Below are 14,582 nucleotides of genomic sequence, written 5' to 3'. Positions count from 1 at the left end.
TCGCGATCGCGAGCTCCGGCATTCCTGCGACGATTGCGAAAACGCCGCGACGAAGGATAATCACGTGGCATTCAACATCTTTCGCCTCCAATTATTCATCTCCCGCGCGAATCTAACGAGAGTGTATCCGTCTTTATTTTGCTCGCGAAAATTTTTCCCATCCTGCAATCTGCGCTTTATTTACGAGCTCTAATTCGACGCCAGTGTAATTTCGCTCTCCGCGCGAGTTGAATCTCGCCCAAACGTTTTGCATTCTTAATTCGGAATTAATATAATATTTTTCCGCAAACATCCCGGATTATCGTTCGTCCAATTCCGATTTCAATTTGCGAATTCACGAACGGTTGTTCTTATTTTCTTTTTCTTCTTTTTTTCATTGCGAACACAGATTTTTCATCTCACGATTGACAGAGTGAGCTGCCGAGCTGGTCAAAGCTGCTTGACCCGAAAAGGGAAGCGGCGAAGCCAATTTAATTAGTTTTTAATTAAAGCATCAGGCCGGAGATACCGTGAAAATGCAATCGCGTTTTTAATTTTGATCCGCGATGTCAATTGAATTATTTTTACACGAGGTATGTAATAAGCTCTTAAACTGAAATATCGTTAATGACCATCTTGAAATGTGATCAAGTTCCTCGCTATATTTTAATTCCGAAAACGCTGGTGCAAATTTGTGTTAAATTTGTCATTCAAACTGTTCATCGTGACTTAATGAGAGTTAAAGTAGACTTTACGAGTTATGTACATCAAACATGCAATGGAATAATAAGAAAGATTACACACATCATTCATAAAATAGAGATCATTCATAAGAGAAGAATTATAGATGTGCATATGCAATTGAGGTATCTCTGTTGCGTGTTAGCTCTCTATTAAAACGCGGCATGATTAAAGGGTATAAAAGAGCACTCGCTGAAAAGCCGGAAAACGCCGCCAGCACGCTCTTTTACGTCAGTAATAAAATAGGTTAATTAACCGTGTGTCGTGGAGTATACATGCACCCTTGGAAGCTCAAGCGATACGGCGGTTGTCAGAGAAACTCTTTAATACATTAAGATGTCCGCAACTTAAATTTTATGTAAATGAAGCGGACATGCATATTTCATGAAGTTTGAGCGAGGAAACGTTAATTGCAAACTGACTTTGGTATGCCGACAATGATCCGAATCACTACGGTCCACTATTTTTAATCGTTTCGCGAAAATCTTTTCATAGAATAAAGATTTAAACGATACGAAACAATTTATAAATTAAATTAAATTAAATTTATTTGAATCAGTCAAACAAATCCGTCGAATTTCTTATCTTCGATACGTGAACCAGCCATCTTCCAGACCTGCTTTTTAGAAATATAAAGGCTGATGAAACGTTGGGGAAAGATTATAGACAATAATAGCGATTACTTAATTAATGAATCATTTGTTTCAATTGAATGCAATAAAATTAAATTTGGCTCAAAAGTAACAATGAATTTTCCGACTGACCAATATTAGTCTTGTCTGTACCTTTATAACTTTTCTTCATCATTCCCTTATCTTAACATTTTGTTTTCACTACTTACATTAGATAAAGTATGAATTGTAAATGCTCGTGTAAGTCAGAAGGAAGATATAGCTTTTGAAATAAAACTCATCGTCGACGTGTGTGACAATATTCAATATTTCTAACTCAATTGAGAGGATTCGATTGAACGGTGTAAAAAAGAACTATTGCTTTATAATATAAAGTTACTTCGTAAGAACGTTGAAACACTACTATAGAAAATCTGTTAAAAAAAATGCGTGGTGTTGTGCGCGGAAAAAAATTGAATAGCCGCCACGGCGATCGAACTTTTCATCGTAGTGTAATATCGCGAACTTCCTCTCAGCGTGGAAGTGGAACGCCCTTCCCGAAGTAAGTTATCCAAAGTTCTGGCCCAAAGGGTTTTGTAGAAACAGCCTTCGAGAGTTCAATAAGAGCGCTGCAGCCAGATTTAGCGTAGATTTCTGACATACCGGAAATACTCGAGTCCCACGATCTAAATATAATTCAGCCGCGACATATCAACGACGACGTCTAACGGTGGATTAGACGGGAGTGCGGTAGACTCAATTTGCATCGAATGCTCGCGCTCAACTGAGATAATCGCAATAAATTAAACGCCCGGTAGAATCTCATTTTGCATATCACAAATATCTTTATACGATAATAAACATCTCGTAGTATCCCAACGAAATTTTCTTCAATTAAACGCATCCTCGATGCATGTCGATATTCTCTTTCTCCACCGAACTTTACTTTCCGACGCTGCAAAACTATAAAAATCAGACACCGTTGCAATTTCTTCTCGCCTCCGCCCAGCTCTTCGCGTATTTATATGCTCCTCTGCGGGAGTTAGCGAACAATGCGCAAGCATCACACGCGCGACACTCGACAAACTTTTTTCATCGTGGATCTAGTTGCGAAGAAAATTTATGTACATTTTAGGAGGGACCGACGCTTAATGGGTTAAGAGAAAAGTTGCGAGAACGTGCGCGACGTTGAAGTGCGCGCGGGACAAGATGTAAGTCGCGCGAGCAAGCGAGGGGGCGACTCTCAGCGGCCGCCATCGGTTTGTTCAAGAATCATCGCCGTGAAGACGAGGGATAATGTCAAAGAGACGACATTCTATACCTTCGGGCTCTGTTGCCGAGCTTCTTTTATATTTCCCGATGTAGAAAACCGGTCCACGAAGGCAGAAGGTAAACATTCGCCTCCTTCGTAAACCCCTTCTCTTTCCCACCGTAGTAAGGAGTAAAGCTAAAAGCTCGAATTTAAACAGAGCCTTTGCGCGAGTGACAGAATAAGGGAGTGAGAGACAGAAGGGAAGAGAGAGACGTCACCTGACATTTTAATGCGTCGTCCACTCGGCTTGAGCTGTGCCAATGAAAATTGATCATTAACACGGCCTTCGACGCCTCAATTAGCAAATTCTACTCCGGGATTTTTTCGATTTAACGCACGTCGTGTGTCCAGTTTAATCCTCCCTCTCCTAAGCTAAAAATTAAACTTGTATATTTAGTTTCTCGTATTAATACACATAAACTTATATTAACTCGGGAATTTTCTCATATTAAATATCCCTTTAATAAACCACATGCGTGGGAGAAATTTTTTGCGAAAAGCGCTCTCTAAACGGTCGTTACACCGATAATCGATAGCCGAGTGGTGGGGCTTCGCTTATTACTCGCCAATCTCTTACTCGTTCGTCCGCGCGAAGGCCGTTACATTCGTCGTAAAACGAAAGTTGCAGGTGAGACTCGGCGTCGCCGCGGATATAGGAGAATTATTAAAACATCAAATTCACATAAAGCCATTCATAACTTCGCCCGTCGTCGTCTATCTCGGCCCTTTGCCGCCGCTTTTCTCCTCACTGTGAGCGCCCGAGCGACTCGTAATGGATTCCTCGAGTTCCCGTGCGGTACTTGCTCGCCATTAAATCCTGATGTGCGGCGGAATCTTAGTTGCCTGCAAAGTGCGCGGAGTAACTCAGATAGAAGCGAACAAAGCGGCCCGTTGAAATTCGCACTGATGATCGCCCTGTTGCACCTCAGCTCCTACCCCCCCCCTTATCAAGCGGTTTGATCTTAATCGCAATAATATTATCCAGCGCCGAAGAACGCCTGTAAAATCAACCCCGAATAATATGAATTATTTTGCCCACGTAAATTTATTTGAATACGATAAACATTGGGAGACTCACCCCCCAGTGCTTTTTAATAAGCAGTGGGGAAATCATTGCCATAATTGACGAGACCTATTCTCGGTTTTGATCGTCACGATCGTGCTAAAAACGAGGACGCAAAAATGAAGCCGCTCGTAATTTTCCCGGATTCAGAAAGATTCGCGCATCCGTGGATGAAACTTTCATTCGCAATGCTGAATCGGCGGGATTCCCTCGTTGCGATATGAGGTCGTCGAGTCGGCGCATCGATCATAGCTGAGGGTCACTTTACGACTTCGAGCAATCCTCGGTTGGTGCGCGCGAGTCGACTGCGAGTCTCCATTTCCGCTTCCGGTAGGAAGCAGCCACTAGCACGAGAGAGCGAATTTTTTTCTAGCTCGAGCGATCTATTCACGGTGCTTTATTATTTCTATCACCCCGTAGTGTTGCGTTACTACTAGCTCGACCGTATTCCTGCAAATCACCACGTCTCGTAGAATAGCGAATATTACATGAAATTATATGCGAAATTTATGTATTATTAATATTATTATTAATTATATCATTATCAGATTAAATCGATAGTGTAGCAAAATCTTCGGCTTGAGATGTCTTCCTCGCGAATCTTCACTTTTCGGTAAAATAATTATAATGACAGAAAAACGCATTAATGTAAAACATTCTCTTGTAAATGTTTCATTATTATAACGAAAAGAAAGTTGCGTGTAAATGATAAAATATCCAAATCATAAATACAATAAATATAATAAGTAGAAACGTAGCACAAAATGTAAGAGACATTTTTTCGTATGATTTATAGCGACGGGCGCTTCGCGTGACTCGAGCTTCGAGCTGTCGTTCCTCATCGCGGGTAGTTTCCTATGCTATTGTATTAATAAGTTATTCAAGCGGAATACGCTAGATTGGATGGTCAGCCGGCATTAGTCGTATTGTGCACAAGTCCGACATCCTAATCTACCGATGCTATGCTGGGCCGAAACGGTTCGGGGACGATTTGTCACCATGTGTGGCCAACACCGTAGTCGTTATTGTCAAGCGGTCGCCCGTCCTGCCGCAATTCCACATAGCCGAATGAGTAAGCACAATTCGCGCGTTCCTTGCTCGCGTTGTCCGTCAGGTTCCTCGTGGAGGGACAGACGGTCGGGATACACGGGAAACCAATTAGGGAGGGCGCAACCACGGGACTTACAGTCAAGTGTTCTCCCAACAAGCCCGGACGCAATTCCTGCGAGTAATTTAAACCCTCTTCTGGGGGTTGATTCTTTTCCGGAGCGTCGTCGACAATCGACGCGATTAGATTAATATATGTCAACGCGAATTCTACAGATATTTCCTGCGGAGCAAACCGCTAAACGTTCGCGTCGTGTCGCGATTTAATCTCGTATCATATTCCCCGGGTCACACGGGAAATATGGGGATCTCTATATCGGTTTTGTCGAGCCAAAGAATTCGGACGACACTTGATATCATGCGATCTCGATTCTTACGTAACGCACGTCGTATCCGTCGTTTCTCTTCGACTACTTTTCTTGCGATCGAATCTTTTTATTCGATAATCCCAATTTGTCGGTATTTTCACGTAGAATTTTCTATTTATAAGAAATTCGCTGAAAATTCATGCGAATGAAGATCCGCACAAACGTTGTATCGGTGTATCTTATTAGTCTTCAGAATTTCAAATCAGATTACACGTATCATTTATTAAAGCGGAAATGCGTAGGGGCGAAATGTTAACGAAAAGTTATATACGCTATCTTCGTGTCTGATCAGGAGAGAAGTTGTAAAACCTTCAAAGTTAAACCGGCACGTCGATGAAACGAAGACCGTCGAGCCGTTCTCTCAGTAGATTGAATAAGAAACAAGCTCCCATGCACCTCCGACCTTCCATCTTCATTCCGTAACACGCTTTCGATGCCTGTCCCGTGTCGTTAACTCTTCTCCCTCGCTTTCTCTCTTTCTCACTCTTTCGTCCCCACGTTTCCTCTCAGCTTCCTCATCCAATTCTTATCGATTTTCCCGGGCGACGTGCTTATGATCTATAACGTGTTAAAGCGTGATAATGTTCCATCCCGCGCGGCTTGGGTAACGACTCCTCGGGTACGAAAGCACTGAATGATCAAGACTCATTTCCTAATGGCGACAGACCTCTTTAAGTTATCCTAAGGAAACAAATGGAATGACTCTCTCTTTTTCTCTCTTTCTGAGCTCTATCAAAGTAATCACGACATTATTTTAAATAAAATAAGCCACGTCCAATTGATATAAATATTTTATTTATGATCATTAATATTTCTTCAAATTTATTACAAAGTGATGAAAGTTTTTGGAAGGATTAATATATAATAAAGAATGAGGATAAATCTATTATTATGCGACGAGCATATTTTATATAAATATACATAAAGTAATAAATTATTAACGAGCAAAATTTATGCTAATAGTTTTCTTGTCCGGTGATAAAAGTATTTTCATAAATTGTTTATGTTCACAAACAATTTGTTAGCATAAATTAATGGTAATTTCATGGCCAAAACGCCATTTTATGGCGCGAGTAATTATATAGTAATTATCTAATCGTTATACATAATATATTTCAGAAATCCTTTACTTTATATATAAATTAATGAGAATGTAAATGTTGAAGAAACATAATTACGGGACGTATAAAGTATTAAAAAAAAATCAAATTACTCCTATCTAGTTAATATAAAAAATAAATAAATGAAAATCAAGTCCCCGTCAACTAGAATTTGCCCTTTCACGGTAATCATACAAAATGATAGATTCCTTTTCGCGTGATCTGTCCCTAAGCATAACGTGCCCTCGCTAGTTACGTCAGGGTGTGTTGTAAATCATCTTGGTGATTTCCGTGGATGCGAAGACGAGGAAACTGCGAGGGAGAGAGGCGGAGGGGATGATGAAGTAGGGGAAGGAATGACGCGGGAGGACGTTATCGTCTTTATGATTCCGCAGGAACGCGTCCTTCCGCGCGTGGAAAATCCGACGGCGCTTTCTTAACAGAAACACGGGCGTCGAGACTTTATCGACGTCGACGGAATTGAAAACTCGAAGACGGGCGCAGACGACATTCCCCGTGGAGGCGCTCTCTCGCACCTTTTTTCCAAGCGGATTACCTTGCGACCGAACCGAACGCGGTCACCGAACGTGAAAAATCCGCGCGTCACTTTTTCGCATTGCTCGATGCGCGACGAGAGACAGAGAAATAACTATTGATCATTCCACACGAAGCGCCTGTGGTATCAGCTGTCGACTTTTGAATTTCGAACAAAATATCTGAACGATACCTGAAATTTCTGCGGTCTCTTTTCGTTGTTGAAATTCTTCTCTTGTAATATTGCGTTTCGCTATCAAATTCCGCCATTTTAATTTCTCTCGGTATCGAATTAAATAAAATATAGAATTCCTAAGTTCCTTCTTCGTTAATTTTAATTAATTCAGCCTTTAAAGAGACGGAATCATGAAATTATCAAGGAAGGAACAATTCTTAGTTATCCGTGACATTCATATGAGATGCCGAAATATTGAAATGGCTATCGGGAATTGGTTTTGGATAAACTTGTAAATATGGAAGTATTATAACGACACGGATCTTTAGAAACAAGGGAGTATATCCAAAAACCAATTTCAGTCTTTTCACGTTTGACGATCGCGCTATTACGGGACGTGCAATAAAGCTGGATTGTTAACGAAGCAATTAATGGAGTTGCACAAGCAATACCCGCTCTCTGAATTTTCCTAGTCTATTGCACATAACGCGCGGCGAGCAATATCGGTACGTACCGTAACACAGTTTCACTTTAATCAGGACCTCAAACCTGAGCCTGGATCTCGTCTGTATTACGAACGTAGGAAAATTTCTACTATATAGAGTTACAGAGAGGTAGAAAGAAAGAAAGAAAGAGAACAACAATGGATAATGAAGCGGGACGAACGAAAAATTCCGGAACATCTCGAAATGCGAAAGGCCAATTTTTCCGTTCCCGTGCCGGAGGGCAAAAGTCTCAGTAGGAGATTGAGAAGAAAGTCGAAAATCCATAAAGGGACAGTACGGCAGGAGCATCACCGTCGCAGCCTCGACATTTGCATTCCAACCGCGCCGCAATATTCTCGTCGATATTCGCGAGTTGAGTCGTTCGTGCGTTTCGTTGATTTGGTCGAAATTGCATGGGAGGGTTGGCAAGGATAAACGATGGAGGGAGACGAGCGTGCGGAGGATTTAAGGATCGTGCGCGCAACCGAATGTCAGAAACTCGGAGGCAAGAAAGTTTCTTGGCGAGACATCCCGGAAACTGCGCGTCCTGATAATCGACTCGGGTCCGCCTGTCGCGCTTCTATCTCTATCGGACGATTGCAAACTATGCGAACACCGCATAATTGATCGATGCGACGAAGCGTGGGGCAGAAATCATGTTCGTGTTTCTAGACCGAACGCCAGCGGATTTCAATTTCCGTATCGTTTCGCCGATAATTGTCGCAGTTTACGATCGACGCGATCGGGATTTAATGGACGTAGGGGAAAAATTTGATATTGATTAATAGAAATATTCCGCGTGCACTGAGGTGTGAGTGCGTTTGAATGTAAAAAAAAATTTTATTATTCGCAATGAATATTTCGTTTAATATTTGTACATAGCCGGTGCGTTATATTTACATTTATATATGTATTTATTCTTGATATAGATTATATTAGAGCAATGGTATAATAAAATTGTCAAAAAATTTTTCACGTTTATTAGGCCTGTAAAAATATATAAATAAGCATCATCATCGTGTCCCAGACTTGTACATTATATTCTGAAAATAAATGCACAGGAGAGCCTATTGTATTATTTGACTTCCGTTTAATAATTTCACATCGCTAAAATCAGGAAATTAATTCATCATTTGAAATTAATATTCAATGTGTAATCTATATAGATTATACGTGGAGATACGATTGTACTATATAGATTATACGTGGAGATACGAGGATGCACTGGTCATCGTTTCGAACACGACGGTGAGTTTTCGGCATAAATTTGGAGTTATTTCTTAAAAGGAGCGCGACCGTCTGCTGATAATTAACAAAGCCATTAAAAATATACGGCCATATATATGATCTCATGTTATAGGAGATTATTTCGGAGATACGAGCGAAGAGTAACATTAAAATGAGAATGGGCCTCTCCGAGTCGAGCGAGCGAGAAGAAAGAGGGAAAGCTGCGGATAATATACGTACCGCGATTTCCCTTCGGATAAACCGCGTATCACCAAAGAGCACCTTTCATGGACTATGAAAACCGGCGAAAGATTTATTTATAGATCAAGCGACGGGAGTCCCCTTCCGCGCACATTATTCTTCCGCCGCGTCGTCATACGTACGAGCCGTTTATCCTAAAGAAGCGTAGGTCAACCCTCAAAGTCCGGTAAATTTAAATAAAATAGTGTGGCACAACTTTATGTACAATGTTCGGCAATATTTATGATATTCGACTCGTATTTTTCGGACGAAACGGCTCATCGCACAGAATATAAAATAATATTAAAATAGCGCCTGTTCTCCCGTGCATTTATATTTAGTGATAAATTTGTTATAGTGATGGATTTATATATATGTTAGAAAATTGAAATCGAAAAAATCGCGGAAATAAAATCTGTGAAATTCTCGCCTGGAAATTTAATTCCATCTATTACACTGTTCCCTTATTCATTTTTTATATGTTATATGAAACTAGAAAAATAATAATACGCAACTCTTTTCCGGGTTTATGAAATATATTGTTACACACATACACACACACTCTTTATTTAGTTTATACTTTAACCAACACTATTATAACTTTTTGTACTTTAGAACTCCCAATACTAATGGTGACAACGTTCATGAAACTAGACAATTTAGTTCCATACGTTGCAGCACAGTATAATAGTGCGACTCCGATTAACTATTTGCTTGCCGCTCTCGCGAAATTTTCAGCACGACGCGGCTACACGCGCGAGCACTATCGGTGATTCCATTCGAGATAAACCGATCCTTTGTTCCCTTTTAGTCTTTCGATGGACGAAATCTGAGCGCTCACGATAAAAGGGAGCGATCAGTGGCGGCGACTGCGGCGGCGACGACGGCGCAAACCGGGAACAAATTCGACCGCGAGTTAAATCGAATTGTCATTGAGCCATTGAGCGCGCAAAGCAAATCGAAAATTAACGGACGTTACAAATGATAGCGGCCGAGATATATCGGTCAAAGCTGCCGCGAAAAATATCAACGGACGGCATAAAACATAAAATCAGTCAGTGTGTTATTCTTTGCCTGCAATCAAATACGAACCGCACTACATAGAACCGCGGTCACGCTCAGATCGAGTCGCTTTCCTCTCACAATTATGGCCGAGGAATTGATTAGCACACCGAATAAAATCATTTGGCTGTGACTGTTGATACTGCACGAAACAAGCTATTCCCACTTTATCACGTTATACACTTTCTTATTTATAATTTACACGCATTCTTTACATTTCTCTTTAATTTCGAGTTGTCTGCATTGTCAGAAAAATTAAATTACTAAACTGACTAATAAAATTGATTTACGAGTAATATTTCAAGCCTAGATCTCACGCTGAAACGCGAGACTTTTAGAAAAGCCATCGTTTCTCGTTTGCGTTTTGACGTTGGAAATGAAATTTAGGGGTAGTGGAGTAGTGCTTGTTTTCTCAATTCTCCGCACATGGAAACGAATTTCTCGTGGGTGCGTGAAAATTTTTCATTTACCGGTGAATCCGACCGTTATTTTGCGGCTTCTTTGTGTAATAAGCAGTTTTCGGCTTCCGGAGATGACGACATCACTATCCGAGAATATTGCAAGGAGTGTGCTGGCGGATTAAGAGCTTTTATCGAAATGCGCAGCCACTTTGATATGCATTGCCTTGAAACTGACCGGATAGCTCGGCTCCCGGAAACCTGAGTCGAAATGCCATAATCGATATACCCGCCGCCGCTCCATTTTGGCCGGACGTGCAACTACGAGTTATGCGTCCCATGTACCGTGCGGCCTGTTTGCGGAGATGCGGTACCGCCGCGTACTGCAACGTCTGCCGTGAAACTACATCCGTAATGTTTAATCCGCGATTAATTTGAACAACGCTTGTCACCGAGAAACGTCCCTTCTTGATAGATCAGAGAAATATATATATATATATAATGAGTGTGATATATATATATATATATATATATATACTCTTTAAATTTTTCACTAAATAATTATACCTGTATACCGGAAGATATTTACCATAACAATAATATTATAATAATAACATATAATAATATTACACCAATTACGACAATTTTAACATACAATGATGTATTATTTTATAAGTAATATAACTATATATTTTAAAGTTGATATTAATATGTATTTTATCGGAGTGTATTGTTAATTATTTTATTAAATATTTTAATCAAACACAATATGATGAATCAGTGTCCGCGCTCGTATATTTATGCCCATTTAACACGCGAATAGATGCATGAGTGTCAAACTGAGCCACAAACAATAATTTGTCGCCATCGTATTCAGTTTAAATTTAGCGAAGTAGCGTCAATAACATTCGAGAATCTCGGCTATAAACAGCAGTTGTTTTATTCCTCAAAAAGTCACGCGCTTACTTTAACTCATTTACATAGCAAAACGCAGTTTGCAAATGATAGTAGAAAAATGACAGTTTTCCATTTGTTTTTCTCGGATTAATCGACGCAGTTGCTGTAACCCAGAAAGTTGAAGTTAATTTAACTCGTTACGCATCTGCAAATCGTTACGATCTGTAAATATATGCCCTTTAGTGAAACGTCATTTTGCATATGCGTTTGCGAAGCGCGTTTTGCGTGTTGCGACCTATATAGACAGGCCTTTACGGATTAAAAGAAAATCTTGCGTACGTTCAACGGGGGCAATCTTGTGTTTGGAGAAGCTTGGTATTGATCTCTCGGTTTTACTTAGAAATTTAATTAGAAGATAATTAATAAATTGGATGAAATATCTTTAATGCATCGAAATAAGTAAATTTTGTATCTATGGATTTCCTCTGCCTGTTATCTCTTCTTCATGGAAATTTGTGTTATCGCAACGTCGCGAACACAAATTAACTACGGGCTTATCGTCGTCGTGTTTAACATCCACAAACGGATCACCTTACTCCCGCTTTCGGTTTTAACTCAAAATCCTCGTTGGTAATCGTGTTTGAATCTAATTTCGTCGATAATAATCGCCTCGACGCACGGGTCTAATGTTAATTAAAGTCGACGAACAATTCCCCCGTCCGGCCGTCGGGGGTCGTATCAGCGATTTATCCGCAATCGTGTAGTATAATGAATGCGTGCGACACACTTGTTCAAAGCAACATTCCAATTCCCGGCCTCATTCAACGCGGGGTGCATCAACCGCGTTTTGCATTTGCATTCACATTCGCATTGGGCGTGACGATTATGGAGCTGCAAGATTCCCGGCGTGCGCTAAATGCATAACGACCGGAAGACCGGCATCGGATACGTTATAAACGTAACAACGATACGTCCAAACGGATATTAGCGACAACATTGTTTAGCCGTTAGGCGGGCACAATAGAATATATTTCGCATTCAGTATATATCAAGTGGTATATAGTTGATTTCGAAAGGATTGCGACGATTTTCCATGAATTTCGGGATGGGTGAAAATTGTAATAACCGTCCTGGTAGTTTTCACTATTCCGAAACATATCGGAAAGAAGGAGAAAAAAATTGCAATTTTTTTCGTCGCCGACTGTACACGTCATGGCTGTACATGTAATTTTAAATTTTTATATCGTGACGCCACACGCGGCATTAATAATGATTTTTATATTTTTAAGGTGGTTTGGCGAAAAGCGCGTGAAAACCATCAAGTATACATGAGAATCGTCGAAATGAGGGACACTTTCGGCGACCTGTCGCATTTACACGAATTTATATTCTGTGCCGACCGAGAGTAAGGCTAACTAAAGCGATTAATTTACCTCGTTTGCTAGCTCGCGTGAATACCTCTTCAATTATTTCGATTCCGAACTTGAGCGACTTTCCGCGAGATCGCGAGCTGAAAATACGGTTTGGAAACTCGAGGGGCCTTTGAACAGCTGATTACTGGGGCGAACTTCGCGATTGGTTTGAATTAACTTTAATCCTGTTTAAAAACTTCGCACGACGGCCTACCTCATTTCAAAAATCGCGGGCGTAGTTAGTTCGAGACTAGTTGGGGCTAAGTTTCCAATGGAATCGTCGTTAAAGGCCGGAACTGCGACGGCTCTATAATGCCGAAAAGGAGCGATAGTGCACGGTCGAGATAAGGCAATAACGCTAACTTGAATAACTATCGTTTAAAACTTCTTGAATATACGTAATTCCACGTGATAAACCCGCTTCCTCCCTTTTTCTTGTGTCCTCAAAGAGTGCAATGTCTTCAAATGATACAATTGTTGAAGAAAAAAATATATTACTGTTGAAAAAAAATCTGTCATAAATTAATAGTTTTAGTTTTAATAATTAAAAAATGTTAATAACCTATAACTAAGTTTAAGCAAATTGGAGCTTACATTATACTTAGATAAACATACATATATAAACTTTAAGTTTACACGTATATAGGAAATCGTTTATTACTTTACAGAATTGACACACAGCCGTATGTGAATATTTATAAATAAGGAAAGATATTTCTCCTCACAATAACGGATATAAAATAAGGTGGATCATACCGGCATTCTATCGTTCCTCTCTTCAAATTTATCGACGCGTCTGAATTTACAGTGTTACAACGTAATATACCTAAATATTGGATATAACGATCTTAAAATATTTGTCAGCGTCATGTGTCATGTATACATGCGACAAAGTTCAAATACTGTGTATTACGCGAATGAAAATGCAAATGCAATGAAATGCGTGTTTGCGTAAGTTATCACGCCCCGTGGGATTTTCCCGGCCAACCTCGAGATAGAGAGTTGATTTTACGCCGATAAAAAATTCAAATTTATGCCGGACGCAAATAAAAGGAATCCCCTGCATTTTGAATTACCTTCTTGTGCGTTTCGCTAATTTACATATTAACGTGACGTCCCTGCTCTCTCTTCTCTTTTTGACGGAATACCTGATACCTCCCGCTAATGCAGCAGCAGCAGCAGCAGTTGCCAAAACAAGAAAGTTTATCCCGGGAAGCGGACGAATTCGAATATAACTGCGAAAAGCACGGAAACGCGCGACGCGCTCGAGCGTCCGCAATTCATCGGGACGCGCATCGAGCGCACGCCGTTACGGATGTCGGGATGCAGGAATTGTTAAATTTACGCTACGAGATAATGCGAGCGATAATTAGCTATTACGCTTCCACCGCGGCGTCCACCGATTGTTTCGCTATTATCTTTAACAATCGATATTCACGTCGCTTTAATAATCGTAGGCTTGGGTATCGCGTATATAACGCACAATACTAAAGATCGATTTATAGACGTGTAAAGCTCGCATATTAATGATAATAGGACCGATTCTGTGCACTATCACGACCGCGCATACGTACGTTACGTGGCAACACGGCAGGATGGAGGAGTACGATTAAATTTTAGCACCATCAATTTCATTTCGCGCGGTAATTCTTATAAAGAAAAAACGCGCCGCGAAACACGCGCGTGCCAGAAAAAAAATAAAGAGCAGGGCGACGCAACGAATTGGAGATCGTGCGATATGCGCAAGCGGCACCGGCCGCATAAATTTCACAGGAGACATCGCGCGTAGAAACTCATGTCGTTACATTATTATCTGTCGCGCTACATTATGGAGAACGAGGCAAGTCCGCGCAGGCACAGTCGAAAGAAAC

At 40.6% G+C, this 14,582-nt stretch overlaps 1 protein-coding gene across 1 annotated transcript in view; it reads right to left on the bottom strand.

Annotated features, from left to right (window-relative positions):
• The window catches only part of LOC106744446 (metabotropic glutamate receptor 8-like), a 112,651-nt gene extending 98,069 nt beyond the window's left edge, over positions 1–14,582 (bottom strand). Inside the window, exons 1-2 of the mRNA XM_014619240.1 lie at positions 14,517–14,582; positions 13,788–13,946 (exon numbers count right to left, since the gene is read on the bottom strand). The gene's annotated coding sequence lies outside the window, so the exon portion shown is untranslated. The remainder of the gene's footprint in view (positions 1–13,787; positions 13,947–14,516) is intronic.

The sequence above is a fragment of the Dinoponera quadriceps genome, unplaced genomic scaffold, assembly GCF_001313825.1.
Source record: "Dinoponera quadriceps isolate SergipeBrazil2010 unplaced genomic scaffold, ASM131382v1 scaffold9, whole genome shotgun sequence".
Taxonomy (NCBI): Eukaryota; Metazoa; Arthropoda; class Insecta; order Hymenoptera; family Formicidae; genus Dinoponera; species Dinoponera quadriceps.
Note: the sequence above shows the minus strand (reverse complement) of the source record. Positions and strands in the feature narration are given on the sequence as shown.